Raw genomic sequence first — 13599 nt, forward strand, 5'->3', positions numbered from 1 at the left:
GTGTGTATATATACACACACACACGTTTAGTGTATATTAGTGGGTTTCACATGCAAATGAAACAGAAGGCTTCACTCGTGGGTCTTTTTCCTACTTTGTGTAGGTTTTGTTGCAAATGCTGCTGCTGCAAAGTTGGGACCTCAAAACCATCTTTTTCACAATCACCATCCCATCATAGAGAGAAAGAGAAGTTCCATGAACTAAAAACCTAAGCAAATCTTCCATTTTCTATCTCTTTAGCGGGTTCTTTTGTGGTCTCTCTCTCCCCAAGCAAATCATGACTTTCCCTCTCTCTCTCTCTCTCTCTCTCCACCATTTTTTGGTAGAATTAGATTGTTACAAGATAACAAAAAGGTTTGTTCACACGCAAAATCTTTCAATGTAGCTAGCCATGTTGTAGTGTACAACTTTCTTTGCACTTGTGACGACTTCACATGCCAAAATCCCTCCACCACTTAACTAGCTAGGGTTAGGTGCATGCCATTGTCTTGTGTGCTTCAATTTTTGTACCCTAATAGTTGGAAACATTCATGAGCTTATGACTTTTCCAAATAGAAAAATATAATGCTTTACTTTGAACACTTTCCCACCACAAAGTGTGCTACCTGCATTAGGCTAATTTGTGTCTCTCATTCACCTCTGTGACCCATCAAATATTTGCCCAACTTATCATCTATCTTCTTTCTTTCATGTCCCTTATTGAATTGTTCATCTCTCTAACTATATATTCAATTTGCATGGCGTGCAATGTGTTGTTTAACCCCTATAATTGCACATAGATAGGGAGACGCTTTGGGACCAAATCCTTCATTTTCTTGTCTTCTTTTGCTTGTAAATCTAAAAGCACCAAATGGTTTAATCAAGTAATCTTTTGAAAGTGAAATCTAAAATGTTTCAACATCTACATGCACTTTATTATTAGGGGTTTAATAAAATAGTTTTAAAGCTCGTTTGGAAATATTTTTAAAATGGTTAAAAGCGTTTTTAGTAAAAAAAATTTTGGAACAAATTATTAGTAAAAATGCAAGTAAATCCTGAAAATATTTTCTCTAAAAGTGATTTTAGTTATTTAAAAGTACTTTTAAACGAGCCATTAATATTTGAAAAGTTGAAAACTATACTATAATGTGTATATAGTGTTTGTGTAAAATTCTCAATAAAATCAAGTTCCCAATACAAAGTCAACTTCAGGATATGAGAGGACCCCAATTTGGATTTTGCAACATCTTTTTCTTTCACACGTCCATTGGATCCCCTCCTGAGTAAATGGTGGGAATTCTCATGATCCACTAACACAGGTTGTTGAATTTTGATAAAAGGGCTACAATTATTATAATTTTTAGAGGGACCTCCTGTTTGTAACCGTTGGATCAAAATCCAACGGCCCGTGATAGTGGATCATGAGGATCCCCACCATTTGCTTAGGAGGGGATCCAATTCCCAGGAAGAGGATCACTGTCCTTTATTGGAACATAAGGTTACAACCTGGCAACCGCAAGGAATTATTATAATGAATGGTTAAGTTCAAATTCTATTAGTTTTGCACAAATTTGAATCACAATAATGTTAGAGTTATAAGATTTGTTCATTAAATAATGTGTCAGTATACATGATCAGTATATTATTTATTTGATACAAATAAGGTTTTGAAAACATCATTTTATTTTTGAATTATGGAACACTAATTACAAGTTTCAATATCTCAAATTCGAATCGATCAAAAGCATCATTGGACGAATAAATTTGGTGTTTGAAAATTACTAGTTTCAACTTGATGAAATGCTCCAAGAACCCTTCGAAAAAGTGGAGGTTGCTAGGGAGAGGTGGTGAGAAGGAATACTCATGAAATGCTCATCCCACTTAGTAAGTGGGTTGTCTAATCCATATCAACTCTGCAAAATAGTCACATGCGGGGACTTGCATTATTTCTACCGTACCACAGGAACAACACCGAAAACATTTCTGATTTCCTGGTAAAATAGTTTGCAATTTAGGGTAAAAAGTTTCTTTGTGAGCAACTTACATGGTACAAATACATTATTATTCTTATATTTCGTGTCAATGATACAATGTTATTAGAGAAAAACTTACACTTGTAATTGTATTATTGATACAAAACGTCGCGATACTAGTGCACCCGTGCCGTAAAAGTTGTTCTTTACGTAATTGGGACAAGACCCGTGCCTACTTCTGAGAATCATCTTCCTAGTGATGTGGAAAAAAGCATTGGTGCCAATAAAATTGGAGGTCATATAGGGCTTCATATCTTGAGCAACAGCAGCAGAACCAATTATTCTCACGGCATCTTTGCTCTCCACCTTTCTTTTCTCCCAGTATTGTCTGCTTTTGCATTTCCACGTTAAGAATCTCTTCTTATTTGGTCGTAAAGGTTTCCATTTGGTGGGACGCAGACGTACGTAGTCGGGCCCTGTGGAACCAAAAACCATGGACCAGTACGACTTTGATATACATTTTTTGCATAATAATATTGAACCATATATGTTTTGCTAGCTACGGTTTTGAGTGGCAAAGCAAAGATGCTGTTTAATATAGGAAATGATCATCTCCGGATTCCTTCCATCCAGATCCAGAGGATCCTTCAATCCTATCCGTTCAAAAGAAAATCGAACGGCCAGAAAACATTCGGCCGACCTTGACGCCATTGGAATGAGGAGAAGCTGTGATCACAGCAGCGGCGTTGGTTTTGATGGTGGGAGGGTTGAGAGAGGGGCACGGATGTGGAGGAGACGATGGCGTCATCGAAATCGTAGTCGGGATCGATGGCTTCGCGGTCCTAGCTATTTCAAGGCAAGTTTGCGACTGTGGCTTCGCGACCCTGTTTGGGGAAGGAGAAGAAGCTGCGATTGCTTCCCGGCTCTGCTGGAGGCAAGCCTTGCAGGCAATCTTCTGAATCCTGAGGATCCGGCTGGAAGGGGTCGGGAGAGGATCCTTTCCCGTTTAATATGGTCTCTGATATGAAAACCTTCTTGCATAATATATCATTCAATAAAAAACTAAGCCTGATGCATGCATACGGGTCTCAAAGGATGAAAATCATGCAAAATATGTATGCAGTTCTCAAAGGACACAAAAGATTTCGAGTGACCGAATCATTACTTCCAAGTTATAAGCATGAAAACACATCATAAACTTTAAACATGTCTTCAATTGAATTGTTCAGTTATTCAGTAATAAACTTAATCACGTGACAAACAACTCTACATCACTAAATATCTATCCGAGCAATCAAATTAGAAAATAAAAAGCTACAAGTATACTAAATTGATCACTGTAGACTGACTTTTCCCCGTGGAAAGTTCATGTACAATGTTGTGGAATTTGATCGGCTCTGGACCTTAGTGTCCAAAACTGTAGACTGACTTTTCCCTGTGGAAAGTTCATGTACAACGTTGTGGAATTGGATCAGCTCTGAACCTTAGTGTCCAGAGCTTAATGATCAACACATTTGAGCTGCTGATTAGTGTGTAAAAGAAATCAGAGCTGTTGATTTGTGTGGTGTACCAGCGAAATGAGTTACTGAAAATCGTCGGATTCACTTTATGTAGCTCAGATATGTTGATCCTTAAACTGTAGACAATAAAATCCAAATGAATCCAATTCTCAATGTTCAACGCAAGGTACCGGCTTCAAGTACAATGTTGCTATGACTTCATTTTTATCTTCTGTTTCTGGCCTGATGCTCCGCATAACTCGATTGAAAATAAAGCAATGCTAATTGCTAAGATAAATAAATAAAAATATATTTCCATCGAGCCACGTGTCCCCAAAATGAACGTAAATTGGAGGATAAGGACTTTGCTAATCAGATACTGACGGAAAAGCAGGTGATGAAAGTCATTTGGAGGGTTCTTCTGCACGGAAATATGTGTAAGAGGTTGCTTTTCTTCGGTATAATTAAGTCAGTCACGCTCAATTAGCATCATTCACCATCATTTTAAGACCGCTAAATTAATATATTTATCTCATAAATTATATTCATTTTACAAATGAGTTTATAATATTCAAACATGAGTGACATAAGCACATTATCGTGGAAAACTTGGCTACACCAAGATCTGCTTAATTTCTTGTTGTCAGCGTGAGGGTAATGTGTCTTATATCACTTGGATGATATTATTTGCATACACATTTTTACTTTTTATGCACCATATTAATTTATGTTATTTAATCTTCTTCAATTTAATTGATCGGACGAATGAAAATTAAAAGAGATGTAAGAATAAAAAAAGGACGTAGATAGCACCACTGTATCGCTTAACTTAGAAGCCTTCACAATATAAAATTAGGGTGTTATACTAATTAATTCTTTTTTCAATTAAGTTCCAAGGATTCAATAAGTCTAAAAGAAATAAAGTTTCAAGTATTCTTCTCTATCACTATAGTCTAACGTGTGTGAAATCTATATAGTCCAAGGCTCCACGTGGACGGTGGTTGTATTATTTTCACCAAACCTCATAATATTCTGTGTGTTACTAAATCTCAACCGTTGGATATCACATGAGATCTTACCTTCAGTTTTCTTTTTAAGTATGCTTTTCTTTTATGTGTTACTGGAAAGATTGGATTTCATATGTTTAGAACAATGAATCTTTTTTTTGGCCATACAAAAAGTTGGACAACAAAACTATCACGCCAAGGCATTGTAGACATATAGAATATGGCTATAAAGTCTGTGATCTGAAAGCATAATCAAATGTCAATCTCTTTTTTTGGGAGATAAAATTTTAGAACCCGTTTGCTAATTATTTCGTCTTTTTTTTTTTTTTAAACATTTATTATACATCTCTCTCAATATTCTTCATCCACTCTTCTACAGTTCTTTGGTTTCCTCTATATGTAACACAAAATTAAAAAATTAAAAAAATTAAAAAAAAAAAAAAAAAACGAAATGGTTATCAAAATTATTGTTTTCAAATATCATTGGCATATTGATATTTCTTCTGTTCCTTGGATAAGTTTCATAAAACAAAAAAAAAAAGTAAGATTTTATCTCCCAAAAGACATTCCTATTTGCTTTTGATATAGCGTCATCAAGTCATTACATATTTCGGAGATAGAGGACGAAAAGTCGTTCTATCAAAGAGTTAGTCATTTTTAATTGTTCTATTCGTAATCACATATGTTTTTATAAACCCTAAACAGATAAGCTAAAAAAATTTAGGTCAAAACTTTGCCGCTGCAGTTGTATGTGAAAGAGTAGACTAAGACCTGTCAACTTTCTAAGTTTTCAACCGCCCAATTAAGAGAAAAAGATGGTTAGGCATTTTCTGGTGTAGGGTTCTTCAAAAATTAAGGGTCAATTAGACCTTGAAATTTTTTATCACCACACAAAACAAATTAATTTAAACATTATAAAAATGTACACCAATTGCTTGAGAAATATCCAATTATGGCATATTTAGGGTTTGTCTTCGAAAAGCATTTATATTATATTATGGTCGTGCCTCGTGCAAGACTGCAATTTTAAGTCAAAACCATCACATTTCTTAAGGTCATTTTCTTGTATGAAGCCTTCGCTAGTTACAACTAATTTGACCTTTAAAAGGATAAAAATAGAAGAAATAGAAGTGGTTTATAGAAGAAAGAAGATAATAATTACACCTTAAAAAGCCATCGAAAGCAATCAATTTGCAGTTGTATTTTGTTCAGGAGCTAGAGAGGAATTTGGCTTTCTGGTTCGAAGCATATATAAGCAAAGAAAAAACCAAACAGATGATCCAGAAGTCATTAGTCGTAACACATTGGTATTAAACATGCCATAATAAACTAGTATGAAATTCATTATCTATGTTAGTGGTGCAATTCCAGCGGATTAGGCAGGTTAGATGGTCAAACCAACCTTAACTCAACATTCTTGATTCGGATTTGGGTCATGCGGTTATATTCGGATTCCAATTTAAGTTGGGTTCGGGTTTGCCCAATTTTATCAAATTCAATCTTGTAACGCATTATTTTGTAAGACACGTCTCAAATTTTGAACAAAATACCACAAAATTATTTAAAATTCAATTTTACACATCACCATCCATATAAAAAATAAACCAAATAGCATGAGACGCATTTCTAAAGTTTAAACCATGCAAAGTTCAAATTAAATGACAAAACAATACCACTGTTTTAACCAAAAAAAGAAGAAACGTAAAAGCAATAATTTCGTTTGTTCAAATGAAAAGCAAACAACAAACTTCAAGTACACCTTTCCCAAACTTGGATCTAGCTTGTATAATAAGAAGTGGGACGGGTAATCTATGCATGAGCAATTCGGGCTAGAAATCGGGTTGGGTTTGGGTTGACATGGAAGGGCAAAGCATCAACTCAACCCAACCCAATAAATAATCTGGTTGAGGTCGGATTGGGTTTGGGTAGGTTTTACTTCATTCTAACCCGCTCCATGTGCATGTAGTGTAGGTAAACCATTTCATACATACTAATATAGCAATGAAATTTACACGGCAACTTGGACCTAATGAATTCATTCAACGTACGTTACCCCCAATATGGTAAATTCCGAATTAGCGCGGCTATTTCTAATTTCATTTCCTCAAGAGGGGTTCTTAATTCATACATAAAAAAGGAATTTCCTTCTATAATTTCCCACCAAATTGAACATTCTTACAAATAAATCACGACTTATTATCAAATTAGCTATGGAATCACGGGTATATTTGGATTGAATGGTTCACGATAAAGGATCCAAATTTGGAAAGTAAGATGAGATTATTTACTAAAACTTGAATAAGATGAAGATTATTAACTAAAACTATACAAAGACATTATTATCATTCTTTAACAAAAACTACACAAAAAGATTATTAGATGTTGCGCAACTATTTTACATTATAAGTACAAATATTAAATGTATTGAGACAATCAAACGAAGACAAATAGCTGATCATCGGACACCCGAGGCCCAAAGAAGAGAAATACCAGAATGCAGCAAAAATATTTCCTTTGGAATTAAAAAAAAAAAAGTTAAGTTAATTATAACAAGGTGATATTTTCTCAATAAATAAAATATTTACTGTAAATTATTTTTTTTCGTCTTAAAAATAAAATAAAATCATAATAGCTCAAATAACCGGTTTTCTATCCTAATTTTTATATAGAAAATAGGTCAATAGCTTCGAAATGCATGGTTTAGCGAGTGCAAATCCTCTGCTCTCAAAATTCTCATTGATCTCTCTAAGACCTGTATACTTGAGTGACATGTGTTATTTTGACTTAACTTATCTTTAGTTTATAATTTTTTTATTGAGAAAATAAGTTAAAAAAAAAACACTATTAAGTGAAATTTAAATACATGTTCGGATGTTAACAAATGAGCAAAATCACATAGAAGTTACGAAGAGTTTTGGGTGCACTGTATTTGAATTTTGGTTTGGAACACATGGAAAATCTTATGTGATTGTCGTTGGGGGACCGAAAGGGCACGGAAGTTTCCTGCCTTGAGCAACCACTGTTTCATACGTAATCCCTTTAAGAAGGCAGGATTCGAGGGTTAATTGACAGAGAGAGATTTCTGTTATGCGCGGGATTATGTCACCCAGGCGTGCAGGTTGGGCGCGTTGTCATCACGAACCAGTTTGAGTCTTAACATTTAGCTCTGCGGTTCCTATCCGACTCAGTTATGTGCAGCTCTATTATACGTAGGGATCGAGTTTTAAGGATAAAATTGGATTAGCAAAAATTTGTAAAATGAGACTTGTAATTCTGGATAAAGATAGATTGGATAGTTTATTTTATTATGAACTTATAACTCATTATGTTCAGTTCTATTTATCTTATATTTGACATAACAAATAAAAAATTGAACTCAAATCTATTTTAATTGTCACAACTTATTCCATCCAATTCACCAAACGAGGCTTTATGGTCTAATTCTATGGTTGCATATCTGTTTTTTTTTTTATATAAATATTTTTATGACGAAGGAAATAAGAGTAAATTGCCCAATTACTTCCTGAATTTGGTACTTGAACTTTGAATTTTTTATTTTAAATTATACTTATATGTATATAATATAAATTAATGACTCAAATTAACTTTTTAGCAAATTTCCCTTTTTAGTGTCTATTTTCTTCAAATTTTCGTTGAATTTAGTCACGTTCATAACATATAAATAGTTTAAGGTAATTAGTAATTTGTATGGAACATTTAGAAAATAGAGGTAAGGAAAAATTGGCTTAAAAATTAGTTGAGTCCTTAATTTATAAAATACACAAGTTTGAACGATGTTGCCGATGCATGCAAGCTCATCTGCCACCATGTTTGCTTCCTCGAAAACATGTGAAACTCGAACAATTTGTAATTCTGACATAACCCTTCTTTATATCTTTAATAAAGAGTCAAAATTTACAAGAAATATATTTTTAATCTTGAATGCAAAATGTCTACGGTTATAAAATGTGAAATGAGGAATTTATGCAATATTAAAACATGAAATAAAATTCTACCACTATATAATATATGACATGAAAACGTGGTTACAAGCACAGAAAAAAATCTTATCTTCGTGAAATTAAAAGTCTTATCTAGTTACGTATACTATTCACATGTTAACATTTGATTGATAATTAGTATACGTGATATAATATGTATAAAAGAAAAGTATATTGTAACACTGATTAATATTTTAACATATACATAGTGATAGGTAGTGATATTTTTATAGTTTAATTTGTTGAAGTATCTTTCGCTTGCATTAGTATATGTCAAAAGATGTTTACACGTATCAAGTAGTATTGTTCTTCAAATAATATATGTTAAATATTATTCTTCGCATTTAACACATGCCACCATTTTCTTGGAGAGAATAATAATAGTGTAAAGAAACTCTCTCTCCGGTGAAGGTGAACAGTAAAGAAAAGAAGGTTTCTGAAAATTGTCGGCCACCGTCACTTCCACACTCCTTGCATGCGTTAGTGACTAAATTAGATGTTTATTTGTTTCGTAAAGAATTTTTATAACATTATTCAACATCTTTAAAATATTTCAATTTTATATATTAATTACTATTTTATTTTAATGTCATATTAATTACGTAATTTGTTAGTTAAGTGATGAAGTCTTAAATGGGGGTTCATATTTTTAGTATGAGATTGCAGTTGACTTCAAACCTGAGATGGTAAAATATAATTTATCCTTTAAATTGAAACTACTTGTTTTTCTTTTTAAACAATGATGATTTTTTATAAGCTATACTGAGGGAGAGTTGAGAATTTGTACTTGAGACGCAAATGAGATGGAGAAGAAAGCTTTATCAACGAAGACTATCCACTACTTACAAGAGAGTTGCATCAAGAAAAAATTATGGGTATCAATTTTTACACCTGTTTCCTCCATATGCACTCGCCTCTAGTTTCTAAGCTTCAATAATTGAATGAATCCGAGGAAGGAGGAGTCACAGAAGCTATGGATATAGAAAAAATAAAAGTGCGAAAATACTTGAATTCTTTTTTCTTTTTATTTTTTTGGAAAACATACTTGAATTCTTTTTTAGTAAGCAAATAAAATAAGAAGTTCAGAAGTTTCTTAACATGATTGAAATAAGATCTCTACTTTGCTTGGTTTATAATTATACAATACAATAAGATGCAAAAGTAATATACTTGGATCCATATCTGTCGTAGTTTTCTAGCCATTGCAGGTATGTAGATTAACTTGCAAATGTAGTTAATAAATTTTAAAATCATGTTTTTTTATGTAGGTTAATTGTAGAGTCTCATAAAATTATTTAAATTAAAAGTAAATTGCATAAGAGTTTTCTGATAAGTGTGTCACCTTTGACCTAACGCTAAGAAGCTGCACCTTCAATAGTGGAACACTAGAACCGCATGAAAGGATGATGATGCGCTTTTCGTCAATTCCTGAACGAAAGACCAAATTCTATATCAAATTATTGTATGATAGAAATTTATAAAAACATTGTATGACCTATAAATGAAAAATTATTTTATGTTATTGGATTATATAGTTCATTATGATCTCGTTTGGCAGCTCGGATTATACTGACTATTTTATACGGATAGGATAATCTGCCATCGAACTGTACTGACTAAATTAGTCGGGCATTTTGTTCAGTATCATACTAATGATCATATTATTTATAAGGGAAAATTAGAATCCCCTGCACTTTTCTAATACTCTTTAGATTAAACATTAGTTCTATTTTGAAATTTGATTAGGATGCCTAAACAATAGCCATGTTAGCATTTTTATATTTATTTAGATTACATGTACCAAATATGTAACAAGGAGAAATATATGTTTAATCAAGAGGAAATATATGTCCCAAATATGTTTTTTTTTTAAATAAATATAAACGTACCAAATACATAAAATAAAACAAACATACCAAATATGTACCAAGAAGATATATTAAGTAACGTATCAAATATGTACCAAGAAGAAATCAACGTTTCATGTGTAACTTGAAAGACTTTTTACTAAAATTGAATACTACAATATTTATCTACAAGATCTAAGTAGTTTTGAGATATTATCTAAGAAAATTAAAAGGTATATTAAGTATAATGGCAAGTCGCATTTATGTGTATTTTGAAAGACTTTTTATTGGAATTAAATTCTACAATACTTATCAACAAGATTTTAGGAGTTTTGATGTATTATCTAGGAATTAAAAGGTATATTTATATAATGGCAAGTTGGGTAATTTAAATTATAAAAAAGGCTACTTCTAATCCATTTGGCACCTAAATTGTAGGAAGATGTTTAATCAAAACTCTAAAAGGCATAAATGTTTAATTTCAAAATTTTAAAACCTAGGCATCTGTATCAAAACCTCTTATTTATAATGTGTTTGGTACTGTACCAGATAAGAGATCGGAGAAGAAAGGGATTTTTTTTTTTTGACAAAAATTCACAACAACCAAATGCATCAAATTAAAAAATAAAATAAAAATAATCTTGTTTGTCATTTTAACTTTGATATTGCGTTTTCTATTTGTCTTTTATTTAAACCAAATTGTAAAAAAAACAAATAAAAAATCCTTTCTTCCCCAGATCTTCTCCACCGCACCGCCCCTAGACACCCTCACTCCCTTCTCTTACCAGTTCAAGTAAATCTTCCCCTTATATACATCTGAAACGAATCCCAAATTACCCAGAAATAAGGAAACTTAATTACTATTAGAAAAAAATGAAGGGCGAAAGGTGTCGTAAAATTCGTGCTGGGCTCTGCTGAAACCATTTGCTTCGTGGTTGACAAAAATGAACCGTCCGCAAACTGGGTTTCTGTCAAATTGAAAATCCCTGTCAAGAACTGTTGCTTGAACTTAGGGTCTAGTGCGTTAAAACTATTTGCAGGATAGAGAACTTCATGGATGCTGCAAATCGAATAGAGCTCCGAAGTGAACCGAGAGAAACCAACGTCAATCCACCACCATCAGATTGGGGCCGGTTAACTGCCGAGTTCCATGACTGTGACCTGGAGGGTTTGGCTCAGACACCTTCTAGTCTTCGACACAACCGAATTGGAAGAGGGTGCGGGTAAAGGGAGGGAGGGAGTCGGACTAATAATACACTCCTTTTGGGGTCTATAATTAAGCGGACGTAACACGTACTAAACTGGTGGAGCCGGATAATTACTCCGGTACTACATAATGCACCAAACACCTGATTTTGTATTAATAGTCAGTCTTATGCGATGCTATGTATGACGTATCAAACAAGGTCAGGACCCTTAGTACGGCCCCAATTTAAAATTCTATTTTATTCGTGTATAAACTATTTGGTGTAATTATTCTCGTGCTTCTTATTTTTGTATAAATTAGGACTGGCCTTAGTTATAGTATGAACAGTTTACGATTTTATAGCTTGTACTTTATAGTATTAATAATTCAATCATGTATAATAACATAGACAGAAACCGGATAATGTTAATTATGTCATGTGATCATAATCCAAAGCCGAAGATAATAGTACAATAAGTTTGTGAGATAAAAGATTGTTACTGTTTTTTAGCTCATACGAATATTAAAAAGAAAAAGTTGCGAATGCAAAGATTTTGTTGTTGACCAGAAGACAAGAAGGGGACATGTTTTTGCTTGGCTAATTTTGGCATCGAAATGCCATGCGGTAATCTCAGCGAAGCTTGTAAGGAGTATTGTAAGTTGACATGATGGAAAACCTTAACATGTTGGCATTATTTTTGCAAATTAATTTGAGCATATTATCACCGCAAATTATTGTCATCAATGTTCTACCAAATGCATGGGGAAGAACTCAAAAACCCTTTTTTGTTTTATGATTAAGTACTGAAAATGTGAAAACATGTACTATATTTGAGTATTAAAAACCACTAGTTCTTCTTGTTTTAAGTTCGAATCCTTGTTTCTTATTGATAAATTATGTTTTATGTTATAGGGTTCGTTTGAGAGGTGTTTTTAAATGATTGGGAGCATTTTTTAGAGAAAATGTTTTGGGTTTCAGGTGTGGATGCAAATTTCAGCCATCTTCTCATTTGACGAAAATGCACCTGCAAAATAATAACACCTAAGATTAAGGCCAAAAGTCTCACACGCCCACGATGAATTTGGGGGTGGGGGGGGGGGGGCTTTGGCCGAAGAATCTCCGATGTCAAAGTTAAATTATGAAAAAAAATGTGTTTAGAAGTTTAGAAGTTTGTGGGTAGCAAATGGCTTAGCATTTTAGTGGTATAAGAGGTGTATTTATAGGAGGGTGGCCGACCCTTAAGGTGGAGAATGGTTGGCCATATATGGTCGTATTTGGAGAATAATTACAAGATATTATGTGAAATAATATCTTGCAATTAACATGGCAATTATTCCTAAATTAAATAGGAAGTCTTGGGAGTTACCTTTTGAATAAAATCAATAACGGATTGATGAGGAGTGATGAGAGGGATTTGAATAAATGTCATATTGATCACCTTTGACTCTTCCTTAATTGAGCCGTTATTGTCTGTTGCATGCGCATGGGAATCTTGGTGTGTCTCGAGGGTAATTTTGTCATTCTTACCCAAAAATCCATGTGTCACCTCCATAAATTTTGAATTATTTTTGGCTCCACAAATGACCCCACACCTGTTGGGCTACTTGAAGGAAAGGGCAGCAACCAGCAAGTGTAGAAATCTCACTTAGACTTGGAATTAGATTCTTCTAGGAAATAAATCTTCTCCAAAGCCTATTTAAGTCTACCTTAAGTAGGGGATTAAATCAAATTCGGAGGGCAATTATTTATCCCTACAAGAAAGAGAGAAAGTTAGAGGATATTTGTTCCCTCCCCTAGTATTCTTCTTTGCTTGCCCATGCAAAGAACCGTATTCTGTTGATTTTTTTGTCTTCTCCACGCCACAGTAAGGTAAGAAAAAATTAATTTTCTTTGTCTTCTTCTTAGGTGGTGCTACTACGAGGCAGCCGTCGGGGTGGTGCAGCACGTCGGATGGTAGGGGCTAAGAGTCGGCTTGGCATAGGCCAGAAGTTAGCTTAGCATGGGTCAAGGATGTGGTGTGGCAAGGGTCACGACTTGGGCTGATCGGCGTAGCTGGACCCAAGGGTTGGCTCGGCATGAGTCAAGGAAGTGGCATGGCAGAGGCCA

The sequence above is a fragment of the Pyrus communis genome, chromosome 8 (assembly GCF_041283825.1).
Source record: "Pyrus communis isolate YQ-2024b chromosome 8, ASM4128382v1, whole genome shotgun sequence".
Lineage (NCBI taxonomy): Eukaryota > Viridiplantae > Streptophyta > Magnoliopsida > Rosales > Rosaceae > Pyrus > Pyrus communis.